The following is a 6,569-nucleotide window of genomic DNA, read 5'->3' as shown; positions in this document are numbered from 1 at the left end:
GGCCCGGGGCGGACCGGTCGCCATGCCCCTTCTCGAGGGCCAGGCGCGCCGGCGGCGTACCTCCACGGCAGGACCCAGCGAGGGACCCTGCCATGGGCGTTCGGGGGGGTCTGAACTTGTGGGGGGACTAAGGGTAGCGGAGCTAACCATGCGACGGCCCCAGCCGTGTCCCGGGGAAGCCCCGGGGTGATTGACGATCGAGCGACCCTCAGACAAGCGTAGACAAGGAACCCGGGGCCGCAAGGTGCGTTTGAAGTGTCAATGATCAATGTGTCCTGCAATTCACACTAATTCTCGCAGCTAGCTGCATTCTTCATCGACGCGGGAACTGCGTATCCACCGCCAAGAGTCACAGGCAACTTTTCGAAAACGTTCGCCCACCTGCGGGTGCAGGAGAGGCAGGAGGAAGGCGACACCGTCCGTCCACCGCCCGCGCGGCAAAACGGCCCCGGTGCCCCGTTCGAGGCTTCCCCTCTGGGAGTCAGACTGCACCGTTGCGAGAAAAAAACACTGCCAGGCGCTCGGCCCGGGAGTCCCCGCCTACCCGCGGGCAAGGAAGGAAGGGGGGCTCCCAGTGCGATGGGAGTAGGCAGCCCCACAGCCGCCGGTCCCTCCCAGGGTAACCGGGAAGGACCGCGCAAGTCTTCTAACCCCCTCGGCCTGGCCACAAGGGACCAGGTCAAACCGGGGTACCTGGCAACAAAGGGAGGGTCGCTCCACCTGCACGTCAGCCGCCCACCACTGGGCGGCCCGAGCCATGCCGTCAGGCTGGTGATTAGCCCACCACCCCCCCTTGCCCGGGTCGGAGGCGCCGGGAGGGGAAGTGCCAGGCGGCTTCCCCCACCCCGCATGCCTCCCACTGAGAGGAGCCAAGGTCCCCTTGCAGGCCCTTGGCCCCTTCTCTTCCAGGCCGCCCTGCCGCGCGAGAAGGGCCACTTCCCGGTCGCCCGGAACCCGGTCGGGTCGGGCCGGGACTCGGGCGTGGGAAGGGCCCAGCAGGCGCCAGGGCCTTTTCCGGGGAGGGGGTGGTACCAGCCCGGGGAAGCAATGCCATTCGGTTTCCCCCCCATTCAGAGCACTGGGCAGGGAGGGAACGTTGTGCCGGGTGAACTTGGATTCCGACGCGGAGAGGGACAGGGGCCCCCCCCTGCCATCCCCGGTCCCTCACGCGCCGGTCGGGCTGTTCCCCCGAGGGGGAAGGTGCCCTCCGAAGTCCCGGTCCTTCACCAATGCGCCCCGTGTTGCTGCGGACCGCTCCGCCGGGCCGGGGCACGCCAGGGCAGGGCCCTGTGCCTACGGTGTGTGCTCTCAGGAGGCGGCCGAGGCCTTCGGGCTGGCACCTCTAGCGGCACAATACGAATGCCCCCGGCCGTCCCTCTTAATCATGGCCCCAGTTCCGAAAACCAACAAAATAGAACCGGAGTCCTATTCCATTATTCCTAGCTGAAGTATTCAGACGACCGGCCTGCTTTGAACACTCTAATTTTTTTAAAGTAAATGCTTCGGACCCCCAGGACACTCAGTCAAGAGCATCAAGGGGGCGCCGAGAGGCAGGGGCTGGGACAGGCGGTAGCTCGCCTCGCGGCGGACCGCCAGCTCGATCCCAAGATCCAACTACGAGCTTTTTAACTGCAGCAACTTTAATATACGCTATTGGAGCTGGAATTACCGCGGCTGCTGGCACCAGACTTGCCCTCCAATGGATCCTCGTTAAAGGATTTAAAGTGTACTCATTCCAATTTCAGGGCCTCGAAAGAGTCCTGTATTGTTATTTTTCGTCACTACCTCCCCGAGTCGGGAGTGGGTAATTTGCGCGCCTGCTGCCTTCCTTGGATGTGGTAGCCGTTTCTCAGGCTCCCTCTCCGTAATCGAACCCTGATTCACCGTTACCCGTGGTCACCATGGTAGGCACAGAAAGTACCATCGAAAGTTGATAGGGCAAACATCCGAATGTATCGTTGCCGTCACGGGGACGTGCGATCGGCCCGAGGTTACCTAGAGTCAACAAAGCGGCCGGGCGAGCCAGGATTGGTCTTGGTCTGATAAATGCACACATCCCGGGAGGTCAGCGCTCGTCGGCATCTATTAGCTCTAGAATTACCACAGTTATCCAAGTAACAGATGGAGCAATCAAAGGAACCATAACTGATTTAATGAGCCATTGCAGTTTCACTGTACCGGCCGTGTGTACTTACACGTGCATGGCTTAATCTTTGAGACAAGCATATGCTACTGGCAGGATCAACCAGGTATCCCCACCTGACGACGGGGTGGGAGCCGCGTGCCCATCTCCCCGAGCGGCCACCTTTGCGCGCCCCTCCGTCTCTCGGGAGCCTGTCCGGGTAAAGGAGCCCGCCCGCCTGGGCGGGAGGGACTCGCCGGAGGGGTGCGGAGAGGGTGCGGTCGCATGGGCACCGGCAGGCCCAGCCGGCTCCCCCGGGAGGGAGAGGCGGGCCGAGGCGAAGCCTGAGCGAGACGCAGGGGTGCTGAGGCCTGGCGGCGGCAGCACCCCTCGGAACGGTCGTACCGAGCTGCTGTGGAAACGTGCTGGGCAGGGAGGGGTGATGGTGTGGCGCGCGGGGCCTGACGGACCTGCTGGGCAGCAGCATCCGAGGGCCTGGTGCCAACCGACCCCTCCTGCTCGGGACGGATTACTGGGGGGCACGAGCTGCCGGGGCCGCTCGGCCTTCGCTCTGCTGGGTTCAAAGGGGCCTCCCGCCAGGCGGCAGGCCCTCGAGTCTGACAGTCCATGCGGGGTGGAAGCTCCTTGCTTGAAACAACAGCCAAGGCTGGACAAGCAGTCCATCCCTAAACGGACCAAGAGTGCCCAATCAATCAGAGAGTACAGCCGGGGGAAAGATATCTCCTGGCATCCCCGGACCTCACGGAGGTCTGCCTGAGCAAACTCCGAGGAAAAGGGACCATCGGGAAGGGGCTGAGAGGCAGGTGCGTTCCCGGGCCCCGGCGGGCGGGCCCGGGTGCTGCCTGGCCCCATATCAGCATCGCCAGACCTCCCGGAGACCTGCCTGAGCAAACTCGGAGGAAAAGGCCCATCGGCAAGGGGGCTGAGCGGCAGGTGCGTACCCGGGCCCCTGGGGGCCCCGGCGGGCGGGTCCGGGTCCTGCCTTCCCCTGATTCCGAATCTCCAGACCACACGGAGGTCTGACTGACCCTCTCCCTAGTAATCCGGAGGAAAATTACCCTCCTTTCTTGTAATCCATGCACTCGAGGTGACAGAGGGGACCCAAGGCGCGAAAGTACAAGACCTCCTGGAGCCCTCGCTGGGATCCGGGAGGCAAATGGCACCTCATCAGGTTGCCCCTGATAGGAAAGCATTGCGGGCGACCAGATGGCCGAGGGGGGAGAGGGGCGACCAGATGGCCGGGACCGAAAGGAGTCCCCGGCTGCTGGGCCTCAGGCACAGGTGGGGATGCTGGAGCTCTCGGGCCCGGGGGAGGACTGCCCGGGACCCATGGAGCCCGTCCCGGGCTCTTTCCCACGCCGTGGGCCGGAGGTGTTGCATGGGGCACAGCCCATCTGGTCCCCGGCAGGGGACCGCCAGCCCTGGGAAGGTATCCGGGCATACCCTTGCCCCTAGTAATCCGGAGGAAAATTACCCCCCCTTTCTTGTAACCCGTGCACACGAGGTGACAGAGGGGGCCCAGGGCGCAAACGTGCCCGACCTCCTGGAGCCCTGGCTGGGACCAGCAACCTTCATGCAACCCTCCGTCTCTCTGAAGCCTGTCAGGGGAAGGAGCCCACCCACCTGGGTGATAGGGCTCACTGGAGGGGTGTGGAGAGGTGCGCCAGTCACATGGGCACCGGCAGGCCCAGCCGTCTCCCACGGGAGGGAGAGGCTGGCCAAGCAGTCCATCCCTAAATGAACCGAGAGTGCCCAATCGATCAGAGTACAGCCGGGGCATCCCCTGGCAGGCTGCCCTGCGCACGGGGATGGGGGGTGCTGGCTAGGCATCCCCTGCCTGCCCGTTCACCCAGGGGAAGCAGGCTCGGAGAAAAAGGCCCATCGGGTAGGGGCCTGAGAGGCAGGGTTGTTTCCGGGCCCCTGGGGGCCCCGGAGGGCAGGCCCCGGGATTCCTTCCCCCTCTCAGCATTACCAGACCTCATGGAAGTGTGCCTGATCAAACTCTGAGAAAAACGTCCATCGAACTCGGAGAAAAACGACCATCAGCAAGGGGCTGAGAGGCAGAAGCGTCCCCGGGCCCCTGGCGGGCGGGCCCCAGGACACCTTCCCGCTCTCAGCATGGCCAGACCTCACGGAGGTATGCCTGATCAAACTCAGAGAAAAACGACCATCGGCAAGGGGCTGAGAGGCAGGAGCATCCCCGGGCCCCTGGGGGCTTCTGGCGGGCGGGCCCCGGGATGCCTTCCCCCTCTCAGCATGGCTGGACCTCATGGAAGTCTGCCTGATCAAACTCGGAGAAAAACGACCATCGAACTCTAGGAAAAACTACCATCGGCAAGGAGCCAAGAGGCAGAAGCGTCCCCGGGCCCCTTGGGGCCCCGGGACGCCTTCCCCCTCTCAGCATGGCCAGACCTCACGGAGGTATGCCTGATCAAACTCGGAGAAAAAGGACCATCGGCAAGGGGCTGAGAGGCAGGAGCGTCCCCGGGTCCCTGGGGGCCTCTGGCGGTCGGGCCCCGGGATGCCTTCCCCCTCTCAGCATGGCCAGACCTCATGGAAGTCTACCTGATCAAACTCGGAGAAAAACGACCATCGAACTCGGAGAAAAACGACCATCGGCAAGGGGCTGAGAGGCAGGAGTGTCCCCAGGACCCTGGGGGCCCCGGCGGGCAGGCCCCAGGGCTGGCGTCCCCTGATTCAGAATCTCTGGAGGTCTGACTGACCATCTCCCTAGTAATCCGGAGGAACATTACCCCCCTTTCTTTTAATCCGTGCACCCGAGGAGACATAGGGGACCCAAGGCACGAACGAGCCCCACCTCCTGGAGCCCTGGCTGGGATCCGGGAGGCGAATGGCACCTCATCGGGACTTCCAGGGAAGTTCGGTCATCTGGTCGCCCCATAGGAAAGCATTGCGGTTGACCAGATGGCCGAGGGGATCCGACGACCAGATGGCCGGGCACGAAAGAGGAGCCGTCTGGACCCTCTGTGCCCCAACGAAGGAGTCAGCGGGCTCCGCAGCATGGCCGACCTGAGGCCCAGAGCCCCAGCTGGGCCCCAGCCATGGAGGCTCCCAGGGGGCCCCGACAGGCCCTCCGACCCGGGGCCCCTTGGCACTTTGACAAGCAGGGGAGGCCTGCCCGGGCACAACAGAACCCCGACCCGGGCCCTTGGCAGTGCAGCAGGCCGGGGGACAGGGCCCAGGGCCAGCCGGGGCTCCCAGGCCTGGAGGCGCAGGGGAAGCCTTCCCCGGGCCTGCCGGACACCGTCCCGGGCACCCTGCCACGCGGCAGGACCCAGGACAGAGCCCCGGGTGGGGAGGCCACAGTCCCCGGGGCCCTCAGGGGCCCCGGACGGAGCTCCTGAACTTGGTCAAGCACGGGGAGGCTCCCCGGGCACCATGGAACCCTGTCCCGGGCTTTTGGCAGTGCGGCAGGCCGGGGGACAGGGCCAAGGGCCCTAGCACCCGACCCAGGGTCCGGCGGGGCGACTGGACCCAGCCGTGGCTCCCAGGGCCTGGAGGCGCAGGGGAAGCCTTCCCCGGGCCCTCTGCACCCCGTCCCAGGCACCCTGCCACGCAGCAGTCCCAGGGACGGACCCAGGTCTGGGGTGGCATCCTGGCCCGCCTAGCTGCCGGCTGATGACCGCTAGGCCGATAAGGGTCCCAGAGGACCTTGTCCCTAGTAATCCGGAGGAAGGCTACCCCTCTTTCTGGGAACAAGTGCGCACCGCAAGGCTCTGGGGACCCTAGGCGCAAATGTGCCCGACCTCCTGGAGCCCTGGCTGGGATCTGGGAGGCGAATGGCACCTCATCGGGACTTCCAGGGAAACCCGTCCATCTGGTCGCCCCAAAGGAAAGCATTGGGCGCGACCAGATGGCCGAGGCGAGAGCGGTGACCAGATGGCCGGGACCGAAATGACACCAATCTGCCTGCCCCGAGCCTCCGCGGGAGGATTCCCATCTGCCCTTCCAGGGCTCTGGGGCTCTGGGGCAGCAGGGCTGCAGGGCTCCAGGGCTCCGGGGCTCCGGGGCTCGGGGGCTGCAGGACTCCGGGGCTCGGGGGCTCGGGGGCTGCAGGGCTCAGGGCTGCAGGGCTCCAGGACTCCAGGACTCCAGGGCTTGGGGCAGGGAACCGCCCTCCTGGGAGGGTATCCGGGCACACCCTTGCCCCTAGTAATCTGGAGGAAAATTACCCCCCTTTCTTGTAATCCGTGCACTCAAGGTGACAGAGGGGACCCAGGGCGCAAACGTGCCCTACCTCCTGGAGCCCTGCCTGGGATCCGGGAGGCAAATGGCACCTCATCGGGACCTCCAGGGAAGCCCGACCATCTGGTCGCCCTATAGGAAAGCATTGGGCGCGACCAGATGGCCGAGGCGAGAGGGGCGACCAGATGGCCGGGACCGAAATGACGCCAATCTGCCGTCC

General features: G+C 65.2%; 2 pseudogenes; both read right to left on the bottom strand.

Annotated features, from left to right (window-relative positions):
- Nucleotides 1–202: 202 nt before the first annotated feature.
- LOC147733521 (5.8S ribosomal RNA) lies at nt 203–351 on the bottom strand (annotated as a pseudogene).
- A 1,291-nt stretch (nt 352–1,642) lies between these two features.
- LOC147733520 (18S ribosomal RNA) lies at nt 1,643–2,249 on the bottom strand (annotated as a pseudogene; the record flags this gene model as incomplete).
- Between the last annotated feature and the right edge of the window lie 4,320 nt (nt 2,250–6,569).

Source organism: Lissotriton vulgaris, chromosome 2_1 (genome assembly GCF_964263255.1).
Source record: "Lissotriton vulgaris chromosome 2_1, aLisVul1.2, whole genome shotgun sequence".
NCBI classification, from domain to species: domain Eukaryota; kingdom Metazoa; phylum Chordata; class Amphibia; order Caudata; family Salamandridae; genus Lissotriton; species Lissotriton vulgaris.
Note: the sequence above shows the minus strand (reverse complement) of the source record. Positions and strands in the feature narration are given on the sequence as shown.